At 42.0% G+C, this 15,866-nt stretch overlaps 1 long non-coding RNA gene across 2 annotated transcripts; it reads right to left on the bottom strand.

The window, feature by feature from the left end:
* Nucleotides 1-6,157: 6,157 nt before the first annotated feature.
* Nucleotides 6,158-9,156, bottom strand: LOC123106726 (uncharacterized). 2 transcript variants are annotated; one of them, XR_006451448.1, is made up of 3 exons: nucleotides 8,925-9,156; nucleotides 7,949-8,118; nucleotides 6,158-6,414 (listed from the first exon to the last, which is right to left on the bottom strand). It is a non-coding gene; the product is annotated as an uncharacterized lncRNA (long non-coding RNA). The 2 variants fall into 2 exon arrangements; XR_006451447.1 differs by lacking the exon at nucleotides 7,949-8,118.
* Nucleotides 9,157-15,866: the final 6,710 nt, after the last annotated feature.

The raw sequence follows: 15,866 nt of genomic DNA, 5'->3' as shown, positions 1-15,866 counted from the left end.
ACCAATCTAGTTGGCCAAACCAAGTCAAAAGATCAAAGAGAAATACAAAGCTATCTTAATCATGCATAAAAGAGTTCAGAGAAGACTCAAATAATATTCATAGATAATCTGATCATAAATCCGCAATTCATCGGATCTCAACAAACGCACCGCAAAAGAAGATTACATCGCATAGATCTCCAAGAACATCGAGTAGAACATTGCATTGAAGATCAAAGAGAGAGAAGAAGCCATCTAGCTACAAGCTATGGACCCGTAGGTCCGTGGTAAACTACTCACACATCATTGGAAGGGCAGCAAGGTTGATGTAGAGGCCCTCCATGATTGAATCCCCCTCCGGCAGAGTGCCGAAAAAGGCCTCAAGATGGGATCTCATGGGAACAGAAGCTTGCGGCAGCAGAAAAGTATTTTTGGTGCGCCCTATGGTATAGGGGGGATATGTGGGTATTTATGGAGCAAGAATTATAGTTGTAGGGTCTACAAAGGGCCCACAAGAATGGGGGGCGCCCCCGAGGGCGCGCCCCCCACTGCTTGTGGCCACCTCGTAGGTCTTCTGGCCTCCTCTCCAAGTCTCGTGGGTTTCTTCTGGTCCAAGAAAAATCATCATAAAGTTTTATTCCATTTGGACTCCGTTTGATATTCCTTTTGTGTAGAAGTCAAAAACAAGGAAAAAACAGAAACTGGCACTGGGCTCTAGGTTAATAAGTTAGTCCCAAAAATAATATAAATTAGCATATTAATAGCATGGGACAATCAAAATTATAGATACATTGGAGACTGATGCGGCATGAACTACATCGGTATTTCCCCAAAGAGGAAGGGATGATGTAGCATAACTACGATAGGTATTTCCCCCAGTGATGAGAACAAGGTTATGGAACCAGTAGGAGAACCACGCAACACTACGTGAACGACACCTACACACAAAGAACAAATACTTGCAAAGACGTAAAAGAGGGGTTGTCAATCCCTCCCGGATAAAGGATAGGTAAAATCATAGTAGATTGGATAAATAGATCTCACGGGAACGCGAGATAAAATAAATAATAATAAATTGCATCAAGGTATTTTTGGGTTTTTGGATTAACAGATCTGAAAATAAAAGCGAATAAAAATAGATATGGAAGGCAAATATGATAAAGAAGAGACCGGGGCCGTAGATTTCACTAGTGGCTTCTCTCAGGAAAAATAGCATATGATGAGTAAACAAATTACTATTGGGCAATTGATAGAACTTCAAATAATCATGACAATATCCAGGTAATGATCATTATATAGGCATCATGTCCAAGATTAGTAGACCGACTCCTGCCTGCATCTACTACTATTACTCCACATATTGACCACTATCCAGCATGCATCTAGTGTATTAATTTCATGGAGAAATGGAGTAATGCAATAAGAATGATGACATGATGTAGACAAGATCTACTCATATAGGAATAGACCCCATCTTGTTATCCTTAATAGTAACGATACATACGTGTCATTTCCCCTTCTGTCATTGGGATTGAGCACCATAAGATCAAACCCATCACAAAGCACCTCTTCCCATGGCAAGAAAAATCGATCTACTCAGTCTAACTAAACCAAAGATTCGAAGAAGAAATAGGAGGCTATAAGTAATCATGCATATAAGAGATCAAAAGACTCAAATAACTTTCATGGATAAAAACATAGATCTGATCATCAACTCAAAGTTCATCGGATCCCAAGAAACACACCACAAAAAGAGTTACATCAAATATATCTCCAAGAGACCATTTATTTGAGAATCAAAAGAGAGAGAGAGATGAAGCCATCTAGCTACTAACTACGGACCCGTAGGTCTACAATGAACTACTCACGCATCATCGGAGAAGCACCAATGAGGATGATGAACCCCAACCGTGATGGTGTCTAGATTGGATATGTGGTTTTGGAACTTGCGGCGGCTGGAATTGTGTTTCGTTACCTCCCCTAGGGTTTTTGGAACATTGGGGCATTTACAGGGTAAAGAGGCGGTGTGGGAGGCCACCGAGGTGGGCACAACCCACCGGGGCGTGCCTGGGCCCTCAGGCGTGCCCAGGTGGGTTGTGCCCCCCTCGTTGCACCCCTCCGGTACTTCTTTGGCCCATCCTGTGTCTTCTAGCCCAAATTTTTTTTCCAAAAAGTTTCGCTGCATTTGGACTCCGTTGGTATTGATTTTCTGTGAAGTAAAAAATAAGCAAAAGATAGTAACTTGCACTGGGCACTTCTCAATAGGTTAGTACCAAAAATTGATATAAAGTTGCTATAAAATGATTGTAAAACATCCAAGAATGATAATATAACAGCATGGAACAATAAAAAATTATAGATACGTTGGAGATGTATCAACATCCCCAAGTTTAATTTATGCTCGTCCTCGAGTAGGTAAATGATTAAAACATAATTTTTGATGTGGAATGCTGCCTAACATGTTCATCACATATTATTTTTGTTTGTAGCATGGACATTTGGACTTCTATATGATTCAAAGCAATAGTCTAGTTTTGACATGAATATTTCAATACTCAAGCATATCAACAAGCAACCATGTCTTTCAAAATATCAACACTAAAGCAAGTTATCTCTAGTCCATTATGCTCAATCATTGATCCATTCATGAAGTACACTCGCATATTAGCTACACCCAATGCTCAAGTACGATCATGGTGCCCCTTAGTTGGTGCTTTATAAGAGAAGATGGAGACTCAAATAATTTTTTTTTGCATAAAGTAAAAGAATGGCCCTTCGCAGAGGGGAGTAGGGATTTGTAGAGGTGCCAGAGCTCAAAACAAAAAAGATAGAGATAAAAACATTTTGAGTGGCATGCTTTTCCTCTCAACGAAAACGATTGATTAGTTCCCAATACTTTCCATGCTAGATATATCATAGGCGGTTCCCAAACAGAAAATAAAGTTTATTCCTTTTTCCACCATACTTTCACATTCCACGGCTAACCAAATCCACGTTGACGTCCATACCAACACTTTCCAAGGAACTTATTATTTGACAACATAAATTAAATTCATTTTTCATTTCAGGACTGGGCATCCCTAATACCTTTGCTGTACTCTCGTGCAATGACAAGTGAATAAACACTCATCTTGAGAATAACACATCTAGCATTGAAAAATTCTAGGACACGTTCTTTTCCTATAACATTCCCATGCCCCAAAACAAAAGTTTTAGCATCCATATTGCCCAATCATCCACTTTTAGGAGTTAGGCCATCATCTGTTTCTGCCGTACCAAAGTCACTCATGGTGACAAATCCTAGCAAATAAAAACTCCAACGAGAAATGCGAACAAAAAGAGGCGAATAAAATGGCAATTTTTTGTGAAGTGGGGAGATGAAAATGAGAGGTAAATGGCAAATAATGTAAATTGCAAGGAGATGAGATTTGTGATTAGGAACCTGGTAGATGTTGATGATGTCCCCGGCAACGGCGCCAGAATTTCCTTTTGATGCGGCTTGAACTACGTCAGTATTTCCCCAAAGAGGAAGGGATGATGTACCACAACTACGGTAGGTATATCCCCCAGTGATGAGACCAAGGTTATCGAACTAGTAGGCGAACCACGCAACACTACATGAACAACACCTGCACACAAAGAACAAATACTTGCAACGCGACGTAAAAGAGGGGTTGTCAATCCCTCCCGGCTAAAAGATAGGTAAAATTGTAGTAGATTGGATAAATATATCTTGAGGGAATGCGAGAGAAAATAAATAATAATAAATAGCAGCAAGGTATTTTTGGTTTTTGGATTAATAGATCTGAAAATAAAAGCGAATAAAAATAGATCTCGAAGGCAAATATGATAAAGAAGAGACCCGGGGGCCATAGATTTCACTAGTGGCTTCTCTCGAGAAAAATAGCATATGGTGGGTAAACAAATTACTGTTGGGAAATTGATAGAACTTCAAATAATCATGACGATATCCAGGCAATGATTATTATATAGGCATCACGTCCTAGATTAGTAGACCGACTCTTGCCTGCATCTACTAATATTACTCCACACATTGACTGCTCTCTAGCACACATCTAGTGTATTAAGTTCATGGAGAAACAGAGTAATGCAATAAGAACGATGACATGACATACACAAGATCTACTCATATAGGAATAGACCCCATCTTGTTATCCTTAATAGCAACGATACATACGTGTCATTTCCCCTTCTGTCACTTGGATTGAGCACCGTAAGATCGAACCCATCACAAAGCACCTCTTCCCATGGCAAGAAAAATCAATTTAGTTGGCCTAACTAAACCAAAAATTCGAAGAAGAAATACGAGGGTATAAGTAATCATGCATACAAGAGATCAAAAGACTCAAATAACTTTCATGGATAAAAACATAGATCTGACCATAAACTCAAAGTTCATCGGATCCCAACAAACACATCGCAAAAGGGTTACATCAAATAGATCTCCAAGAGACCATTGTATTGAGAATCAAAAGAGAGAGAGAGAGAGATAGAGAGAGAGAGAAATCCATCTAGCTACTAACTACGGACCCGTAGGTCTACAATGAACTACTCACGCATCATCGGAGAGGCACCAATGAGGATGATGAACCCCTCCGTGATGGTGTCTAGATTGGATATGTGGTTTCTGGAACTTGCGGCGGCTGGAATTATGTTTCATCGCCTCCCCTAGGGTTTTTGGAATATTGGGGTATTTATAGAGCAAAGAGGCGGTGCAGGAGGCCACCAAGGTGGGCACAACCCACCAGGGCGCGCCTGGGCCCCCAGGAGCGCCCAGGTGGGTTGTTCCCCCCTCGTGGCACCCCTCTGGTACTTCTTTGGCCCATCCTGTAACTTCTGGCCCAAAAAAATTCTTCAAAAAGTTTCACTGCTTTTGGACTCTGTTTGGTATTGATTTTCTGCGAAGTAAAAAATAAGCAAAAAACAGCAACTGGCACTGGGCACTATGTCAATAGGTTAGTCCCAAAAATGATATAAAGTTGCTATAAAATGATTGTAAACATCCCAGAATGATAATATAATAGCACGGAACAATAAAAAATTATAGATACGTTGGAGATGTATCAGAGACATATCACCATGCAATGGACGCACTACAGCTATAAGTGTATGAAAGCTCAAAATAAAACTAAGTGGGTGTGCACCCAACTTGCTTGCTCACGAAGACCTAGGGCAATATACCAGCCAGGTTCTAAAATGAAAAATTCCCACTAGTATATGAAAGTGACAAATAGGAGACTCTCTACCATGAAGAACATGGTGCTATTTTGAAGCACAAGTGTGGCAAAAGGATAGTAACATTGTCCCTTCTCTCTTTTTCTCTCATTTTTTTTCTTTTGGGCTCTTTGGCCTTTTTTTATTTTGGGCTCCTTGGCCTCTTTTTTATTATAACTATCACAAATGTCCGTGCGTTGCAACTGGGATATAATAAAAAAAATATTGGTTCAACATCAATTGTATCAAACATATCCCTTTAGCAAGAGCGTCTTTTCTTTCCTTTGTCCACTATCTCTGCCTTTCCAATCCAAACACGTCTTCACCTATGTTTTTTACTGTTCTTCCTAAGAAAAATGTTATTGCAAACTTGTGTATATGTTTTAAGGGTTTCATACAAAGGTATCAAGATGATGAAACTTTAAATAACCATCAACCATCATCAGAAAATGTTTCATGGGAAAGCTGAGGACAATTCAAGCCATTAGCATGTTAATTTCATCCAATTGCTTCAATTATTTGCCAACAGAACTTTTCTAGAGCTTCATCTCTTCAATAACCATGACCTCTATTGCCTTGCAAGATTGATCATCCCTAAAAGCCGGGGTCCATATCCCATCAACATCATACTTCTTTCTCTTCCCTTTAAATTTTTTGGTTGAAGGAAATGAACGACAAAATCTTTTATTTGACAGGAAATAAACTGTGCCCAATATTTTTTTCATCAGATGCATTATTCACAATAAAATTAATGTTGTAATGCTAATACGGGTCCATTCAAGGAGCTTGTACATGACAACAATGCCATTTTGATGTACCTCGGTAATTCTTCGAAAACAAAATCCACCTAGATATTTTGTTACATACTACTAAAAAGCAAACTTGACGTTCTTTCCCCCTCCCAAATTACTTCCGACAAGGAAAAGCATAAATGGCAAGAATATCACGAGAAACATTTAGTATATCAAAAATATAAAGAAGAATTTAGGTACTTAATTTCCATAATAGCAAGTTAAGAACTTCCAGAAAACTCAGACCTAAGTTGACTTCGAGCCTTGGTTCGGGCACTCAACCGTGAACATCTAGCTCAGTTGCTCGCTTATTTATAGGATGATCCATTGGAGATTAAATAGGCAGTTATTAGTAGGTAAAAGTTTCCCATAGGTGTAAGAGTATAACATGATGTTGTACCATAGAACCCTGCAAAAATTATCAGTATGTTTGAGAATCATAAGGGAATTTGAAGAAAAAAAATACTTGCAATACAAAAAGACTTAGTAAGATATGAAACATTATTTAAATTCAAAGAGTACAAGATTAATTTGAGCAGATTCAAACTAAAATCTTGCACAAAATATTCAAATTCAAAGGATACAAAACGTAAATGGACAAAATCTACCAAGAAGTGGTGCCACATGTGCCTACTGCTACTTCTGGACATGCTCCAAGTATCGTGAGTGTCAGTGGTGATCTAAATGTTCTTATATTTCTTTATGGAGGGAGTATTAAATAAGGGAGCTGTAATTTGAATAGTAGCTGATCCCAGAACCACACCTTAAGCAACATTTCATAGCCCATATAGCTCCTCATCCTCTCTAGTGTAGAGATCCTAATCTCATTCTCACTAATCTATCCATGACGATGAACTCACATAAGTTTTAGCATGCCAAAAGAACAAGATGGTAGCATTTGGTTTTGCCAGGGTAGGGAAGAGCTAGGACAGAAAAAGGAGCTGGTGGAGATAGCTTAGCCTTCCATGCAAGAATAACATGTCGAAAGCTGGGAGGAGATCATGCGTGGATTGTGCTCAACTGCAGACGGAGCATCGATGTGACACCCCGAGACCGACGCTCCAGAAGGCTTCCATATATTTCGTGATCACCGTGTGTTTCATTTTTCTTGCTCTATTTATTTTGTATTACATCATGTCATCATGCCATCGTGTCATTTCTTTTTTTAAACTCAACTAAATAAATTGCATGGATCCTTGATCCATTTAAATCGAGGGAATTCACATGGTGAAGTTCTCTTTAAAACATACCAAAGCCTTCCAATATTATTCGGGAGCTATATTAAAATACTCCATTAATTTGGAGATACCCATAAACAAACTTGCATTTTAAATTCCTTCCTTCTCCAAATATTTCCATCCATGCGCTATTTTCCGTTCACTCCACTTTTCTTTTGGAGCTTTGAAATATGTCAAAGTAGCCACATTCCAAGTTTGAGCTGGACTCAAATTTATTTGATCCTTCAAATAAATTCAAACCTTTTCCTTTTTCTTTGGGTCCACTCAACTCTCCTTCTCCTTCTGTTTTTTTCTTTTCTTTGTCTGCCCAGCGAGGCCGACCCATTTGCTCCAGGCTGGCCCAACCATCCCCTAGAGCCCCCGCGGTAACCCTAGCCTCGCTCAGCCTCTCCCCTTCTCGATCCCCTCCTTCCCTCAGCGCTGCCACTGCCCAAACCCCACATGCGCCGCACCCCATCTGCCCGTTCCCCCTTCTCTCGATCCCTCTCCTTCTCCCCATCGTCTCCTTCTCTCCCTGTGCGCTGCATGCACACAGGGCCGGTGCTGACATTTTGGGGGCCCGGGGCAAGACTTATACTTGGGGCCTTTAATATAGACATCATAACAATGAAAATGAATATACATATGTTTTTGAAATATTATCAAATATACTTCATTAAATGCATTCAAAATCAGTATGTATACCAAATAATTTATACATATTACCTTCAAAATTTCTTTTAACATTCCTTGATGCAAAGTCACTTATGATGAGGTCGACATTAATATAATCCAATAATTTCTTCTCGATGCATAATGTTGCTAAATAATTTAACCTCACTTGAGTCGTTGTTGACCTAAGATATGTCTTCGGTAATTTCGTCTTTGAAAAGCTTCTGTCAGCCATCACAGGCACAATAAATAAGGTGCAATAAACAATTCAGATATTAGGGTGACATTAAACTTCTCTAACATGCTCGAATATCTCCATAGATGACGTTACACCACTCGGTAAAGTGAATCTCATGATCTTCAATTTCTTAGGTTCAATATGATTCAACTTCAGGGTGCTCGAGGTCAATAAAAAACTAAATATATCTTTAAATATTATGTGTTCTTTAAATCTATCTTTCAAAGAAGTGATTGCTATATCAACTAAAAATAAATATTTAACTTGGAAAGTATTCTCAGTTTCTAGAATTTTTTCCTTGATAGTCAATTTCGCCAAACTGTTGTTTCCACGTAGCACAACGTTTTACTTGAAACAATGGCTCTACACCCATTATTGTTGCATTACCTTTAGCAATGATTAAACTAGAAGAAAAACCCTCACCGCACTTCTCAAAAATACCTTGTATTTGATTCAAAGCAGAGTCAAAGTACATGTCTGACGATTGCAACAGATTACTCACTTTATTTACAGCAGATACAATACCATGCCAAATAATCATACGAACTAAGAACTCAAAGCGACCACGTGCATCAAAAAAATATTTTGCATCACTTTTATCCTTAGGTTCAATGATGAAGTAGTTGAAGCACCTTTATTTGTCTTGAAAAAATTATAAATATTTCCGCGCTGTGATTGACAACACTGAAAATAAATAAAAAATTGCAACAATTGGCAATTGTTGGACAATGCTGATGTGCCGGCTATTCATCTATAGAAGACTAGGAACCACAACAATAATATAAGATATACCTCGGATGGTTGAATCATTTATGAACGGAGAGCAAAGCGGTGTTGCGACGGCGCCGGAGAATTGAAATCGATGAACGATCTGAATTAGGGAGGTATATTCGATTCAGTAGAAAAGGGAAAAGGAGCGTCGAGCGAAGAGACGAAGCCTCGACGGCCATAGATGGGAATTTGAGAACTGCTACATGAATGTGTGCGTGATGGAATAGGAAGGGAATCAAGGGAGATCGATCAGTTCCTATATTTTCGCGTGCACAAACTCAACTTAGGAACGAATTAGTCGCGGCCTCCTGCCTCGCTGCGTGCGTATGTTCCAGCGTGCTGCATGAGGCCCAACCATCCATCCATTAGAAAATTTTGGGCCAAGGAAGGGCCCCTCCATTTTGGGGGCCCGGGGCGACCGCCCCCCTGCCCCCCCCTCAGGGCCGGCCCTGCATGCACACACACACACACACAACACATGCACACCACGCACAGCAGTGCTGCTTTCCTCGAGGCTGCACCCCAGTGACCTTGCTCGCCGCTGGCAAGCCCTCTGCGGCCTCCTTGGCCCCCTTCGTCAGATTTCCTCGTCGGGCCTCCTCTCCTCCCTGCGCCCTTCACCAAGGCCACCCATCCACGGCTGCTACGCAGCCCCGACCTTCCCCACCGCCCGCTGGAGCAGGCCAGTGCCTCCACTATTGCCGCTGGTGACTGCGCCACCGGACCCCCGCGGCCTCAAGTCCCTCACCGTCCAAGCTGCTCCGCTCTGTCGCCCCTGCTCCGACCTGCAAGCTCGCGCCGCCGCCGTCCAGAGCAACCAAGTTCGCCACCCGCCAACCTCCTCTGTTCCGCCTCCTCTGCGAGCCCTGCCCCCTGCAAGCTCTCGCCGCTGCCCCGAGCGCCCCTGTCCTCGAGCACCTGCTGGCTTCGGATCCTGTCAAGTGCTCTGACCCGCCACTGCCATGCCCTTGCATCCATCTGGCTCTGTTGTTTTCACGGAGCCACTGTACCATGGCCACAAACGAGACCCATCGGACATCACCAAGACCCGCTGCGTTGACTGGATCGGTGCCGCTCCAGGCCATCGCACTGTACCACTACGCGGAGAGAACCCGGATACGCCAAGACCCGGACCGACAAGTACCACGACGTCCGTCAATCGCCAAGTACCCCTTCGTTTCGTCGAGACCAGCAGGTCCGAAGACCCCAAGTACCACGACAACCCTGAAAGGATTCAAATTCGTCAAGTTCCTTTAACGATGACCCGAACGGCTATGAAACGTGTACCACTACCGTCGCCGAAAACCCGTGTACCACAAGCAGCAAGTTCGACTACTGTCGCATGAACAACTACTTCCACTACCATTGCCGAGTACCACTACTTTCCACGACGACCGTGAACGACTACACTACTTGACCCAAACCACCCCGAATGCACGCTTCAAAGGTATAACCGCAGAGAACGACCGCCCATGGACGAATGCATGAGTTGTATGAGATGCATGTTTGGATGTTGTATCCGCCCGTGAACGTTAGTTGTTCCTCCTCGTTGCCACGCCGTCGATCCGTGGGAACCCGGTATCCGGGATCACCCCACCATCCTTGCATGACACGCTCCCGTCACATTTCCTTGTGCACCGGTATCTCCATGAGCTACCGGGACCGATATGTTGCCGTGGCATCATTTTCGGATTCATCGCCATGGCACCATTTCTTTCCACCATGGTGACAAATGCTTCATAATATGCTCATGTCAACATTTTCATAAATATTGCATAAAACTTGCAAATGCCATCCGCATCATGATAACAACATTTAAAATGGTTAAAATTGTTGTTTGCATTAAATTGCTATATGCATATGAGGATTTTTCGGAATTGTTGTTGTTGTTTCTGGCCTCATTTAAACTTGCTTAAATATGTAGTTTTCATATGCTTCACCTCTTGCCATGTTTAATAACATTTAATATTGTTGGGTACATAACCGGGAGTGAACTAAATAATCGAATGTGGTGTTTCGTCAATATGCAACTTGTTACATATTGAGTTCCACTTAACTTGTAGTTTTGTTTGTGCACTTTGCCATGCCATGCATCATCCTTGGTTGTGCATCATGCCATGGTTATGCTTGTGTGTTTACCATGTTTCTTGTTTCTTTCCGGTTTGCTCCTCTCGTTAGCTTAAGTTTCGTTCCGGAGTTGTGAGGATTCATTTGTCTACATCCTTTTGTCTTCTTCATGGACTCATTCTTCTTCCTTGCGGGATCTCAGGCAAGATGACCATACCCTCAAAATCACTTCTATCTTTGCTTGCTAGTTGTTCGTTCTATCGCTATGTCGCGTTACCTACCACTTGTTATATCATGCCTCCCATATTGCCATGTCAAGCCTCTAACCCACCTTCCTAGCAAACCGTTGTTTGGCTATGCTACAGCTTTTGCTCAGCCCCTCTTACAACATTGCTAGTTGCAGGTGAAGTTGAAGTTTGTTGCATGTTGGAACATGGATAACTGTTGGGATATCACCTTATCTCTTATTTAATTAATGCATCTATATACTTGGTAAAGGGTGGAAGGCTCGACCTTATGCCTGGTGTTTTGTTCCACTCTTGCCGCCCTAGTTTCTGTCATACCGGTGTTATGTTTCTTGATTTTGCGTTCCTTACGCGGTTGGGGTTATGGGACCCCCTTGACAGTCCGCCTTGAATAAAACTCCTCCAGTAAGGCCCAACCTTGGTTTTAACATTTTCCACCTAAGCCTTTTCCCTTGGGTTCTGCAGACTCAAGGGTCATCTTTACTTTAAGCCCCTGAGCCAGTGCTCCTCCGAGTGTTGGTCCAACCTGGGCGATGTCCGGTGCCCCCTGGGCAACCAGGGTCTATGCCAACCTGACGTCTGGCCCATCCGGTGTGCCCTGAGAATGAGGTACGTGCGTCTCCTATCGGGATTTGTTGGCACATCGGGCGGCTTTGCTGGTCTTGTTTTACCATTGTCGAAAAGTCTTGTAACCGGGATTCCGAGTCTGATCAGGTCTTCCTGGGAGAAGGAATATCCTTTGTTGATCGTGAGAGCTTGTGATGGGCTAAGTTGGGACAACCCTGCAGGGTATAAACTTTCGAAAGTCGTGCCCATGGTTATGAGGCAGATGGGAATTTGTTAATATCCAGTTGTAGAGAACTTGACACTTAACTTAATTAAAATGAATCAACCGCGTGTGTAGCCGTGATGGTCTCTTTTCGGCGGAGTCCGGGAAGTGAACACAGTCTTGGGTTATGTTTGAACATAAGTAGTTTCAGGATCACTTCTTGGTCACTTATAGCTTTTCGACCGTTGCGTAGCTTCTCATCTTACTCTTATTTGCGTATGTTAGCCACCATTTTTGCTTAGTGCTTGCTGCAGATCTACCTCATTACCACCTGCTACCCATAAGCTTAAATAGTCTTGATCTTGCGGGTGTGAGATTGCTGAGTCCTCATGACTCACGGATACTTCCAAACAGTTGCAGGTGCTGATGATACCAGTGCATGCAATGCTACCGAACTCAAGTAGGAGTTTGACGAGGATCTGGGTCATTACTATGTTTCATTTCCTAATGATCAGTAGTGGACCCAAGTTGGGACGATCGGGAATTTAGCATTTGGGGTTGTCTTCCTTTATTTTGGCTACGTAGTCAGACCTTTGATTGCGCTATGAATGATGTATGTTTAACTTGTTATTTGTGTGAAGTGGTGATTGTAAGCCAACTCTTTATCCCTTTCTTCTTCAGTACATGGGATTGTGTGAAGATTACTCCTCTTGCGACAAAACCACCATGCGGTTATGCCTCTAAGACGTGCCTCGACACGTGGGAGATATAGCCGCATCGTGGGTGTTACAGTCGAGCTCGAGTTTGATGAGAGCGGCATAGCTCGGATAAATGCCTTCATCAGTAAAAAAAGTAAAAACTTCTCATATTTGCAGTCATGCATGAGAACAAAATTGTGCTAATTCATGAATCTCATGGTCAGAACCTTAAGAGGCATTATTCTCTTGTCTTGTGAGCGTGCTACATAGCCATAGTCAAAGCTTGAAAGTTGTTGAACCATTATATGCCTGGACACATATTTTTAAGATAGATTATTGCTTGTTTCATGGTCTCATGCAAGCATAGTATCATTAGTGATCTAGAGAGAGAAAAGCAACATTAGCAATGAAATGATCACATGAGACTGCATGCTTGATTTTTGCAGAATAGCAGAGCACACATACTCTTGTTTTAACATATATATGGCCCCATAACTGGGAGCAAAAATGGTAGGATAGTGTGTGATGTCTACTACACAACCTTCTTCTTGTAGACTCGTGTTGGGCCTCCAAGCGCAGAGTTTTGTAGGACAGTAGCAAATTTCCCTCAAGTGGATGACGTAAGGTTTATCAATCCGTGGGAAGCGTATGATGAAGATGGACTCTCTCAAACAACCTTGCAACCAAATAACAAAGAGTCTCTTGTGTCCGCAACACACCCAATACAATGGTAAATTGTATAGGTGCACTAGTTCGGCGAAGAGATGATGATACAAGTGTAACATGGATGGTAGAAATAGGTTTTAGTAATCTGAAAATATAAAAACAATAAGGTAACTAGTAACAAAAGTGAGCAAAAACATTATTGCAATGCTTGGAAACAAGGCCTAGGGTTCATACTTTTACTAGTGCAAGTTCTCTCAACAATGATAACATAATTAGATCATATGGCAATCCCTCAATGTGCAACAAAGAGTCACTCCAAAGTTTCTATCGGAGAACATAGGACGAAAATGTGCATCAACCCCTATGCATAGATTACCTCAATGTCACCTCGGGAATCCGCGAGTTGAGTGCCAAAACATACATCAAGTTAATCAATAGAACATCCCATTGTCACCATAGATATCCCATCGCAAGACATACATCAAGTGTTCTCAAATCCAATACTCAATTCAACATAAGGAAACCTCAAAGAGGAAGACTCAATTCATCACAAGAAGGTAGAGGGGGAAGAAACACCATATGATCCAACTACAATAACAAAGCTCGCGGTACATCAAGATCGTGCCAAATCAAGAACACGAGAGAGAGAGAGATCACACACATAGCTACTGGTACATACCCTCAGCCCCGAGGGTGAACTACTCCCTACTCATCATGGAGACCGCCGGGATGATGAAGATGGCCACCGGTGATGGTTTTCCCCTCCGCATGGTGCCGAAACGGGCTCCCGATTGGTTTTTCGTGGCTACAGAGGCTTGCGGCGGCGGAACTCCCGATCTAGGTTTTTTTCTCTAGGGGTTTCTGCATTTATAGGAATTTTTGGCATCGGTTTCAAGCCCTAGGGGGGGCCCACCCTTGTGGATGCCTCATGGTTCCTCTGGTCCATCTCCAATACTTTGTGGGCTACTTTCGATCCATAAAAAATCGTCGTAAAGTTTCAGCTCGTTTGGACTCCATTTGGTATTCCTTTTCTGTAATACTCAAAAACAAGGAAAAAACAGAAACTGGCACTGGGCTCTAGGTTAATAGATTAGTCCCAAAATAATATAAAGTAGCATATAAATGCATATAAAACATCCAAGATGGATAATATAATAGCATGGAACAATAAAAATTGTAGATACGTTGGAGACGTATTAGTGCGCATATTCGTTTATTAGTTGCTTAATCTAACAAGAAAGTAGAGATGATAGTAAGGAGAAAAATTCTAAAATATGTGGTAACTGAAATAAGCCTATTTTCATGGTCTGCATTAAGAGAGGATGAAAAATGCATATGCATGTCAATCCAGCAAAGCTTCCGCCCAAGCAGTCGAGCCTCCGGATGTCTACTTTTTGGTGTAGTGGAAATTGCTTGCTCACCTGAAGGCTCCTAGAGGGGATTGACTGGAACGGCAGATGCCGAAACCGAAGCGCGGCAGGTCAGAAACACAAGGGGCAACACGGTAGGTCGCAGTCACGGTCACAATTGCCGACGCCGGCTTCGATGTCTCACCCTCATCGTAATCCTGGCCGTCCCCAATGCTCGTCCTCATGAACTCCCATTAACAGAGTGCACACCAAGCACCATGGCCTCTCCTCCTCCTGGGCATCTATGTTGGAGATCCTCCTCCACCTCGCTGCACCAGACCTCTCTATATATGCAATACCAGTACAACAAAGCATCAAAATTAGCAACGGGGGCATAGAAAACACATATGACACCCCACAAATCCTCGACAACTATCAACATAAACATACAGATACCCCGCTACCCACCCCGAGCTGGTCACACCAATTTTTGGATAAACGGATAGTTTGCTCTACACTACATATTTCAGTCAGAAGTATAGCACATCAAATATCATGAGTGATCCAAGTTGTTCACTTGCACTTGTAGGCTAAGATTTTTGAGATTTTAGTTGGCCAGGTAAACAGGGAATTGTCTCCTAAAGTTCATATATGCTACTATAAAATAGTTTCAATAGAGGTTCTGAATTTCAGTGTCTTAAAATTATTATCATTTTCTTGTGGGAAAAATCTTAAAGTTATATGGTGAGCTACTTTATTAAGAGCAACCTCTGTTTTGATGGTATCTGTGGCAGAACTTGTTGACTTGTGTGGTCCAAGTAGTTAGCTGCCTTCAAGAAAGAAATCTAAAGTGGCACATCTGCTCTCTGAATGCATCGGCAAGAAACAAAACAACACCTAGTACCATCCATCTTCTATGGCTGTTTCATGCAGTTTAACTAAGCACTAACAGGTAATGATATAACAGAAAACTTGACACGTGTCACTTAGCTTGGGAAAGGAACATACCTCATCCTCTTGGTTAGTCCAAACAAACTGTATGCTGAGCCTCAACTCACCACCTGCACATTTTACATCATCCATGAAACAAAAGAATAAACATAATTGTCAACCAACAAAACCAAAACACCAACAAAACTTCAAATTTTAGCAATTACTCGCCTTCTTTC

This window comes from Triticum aestivum, chromosome 5A (assembly GCF_018294505.1).
Source record: "Triticum aestivum cultivar Chinese Spring chromosome 5A, IWGSC CS RefSeq v2.1, whole genome shotgun sequence".
In the NCBI taxonomy this organism is placed as follows: domain Eukaryota; kingdom Viridiplantae; phylum Streptophyta; class Magnoliopsida; order Poales; family Poaceae; genus Triticum; species Triticum aestivum.
Note: the sequence above shows the minus strand (reverse complement) of the source record. Positions and strands in the feature narration are given on the sequence as shown.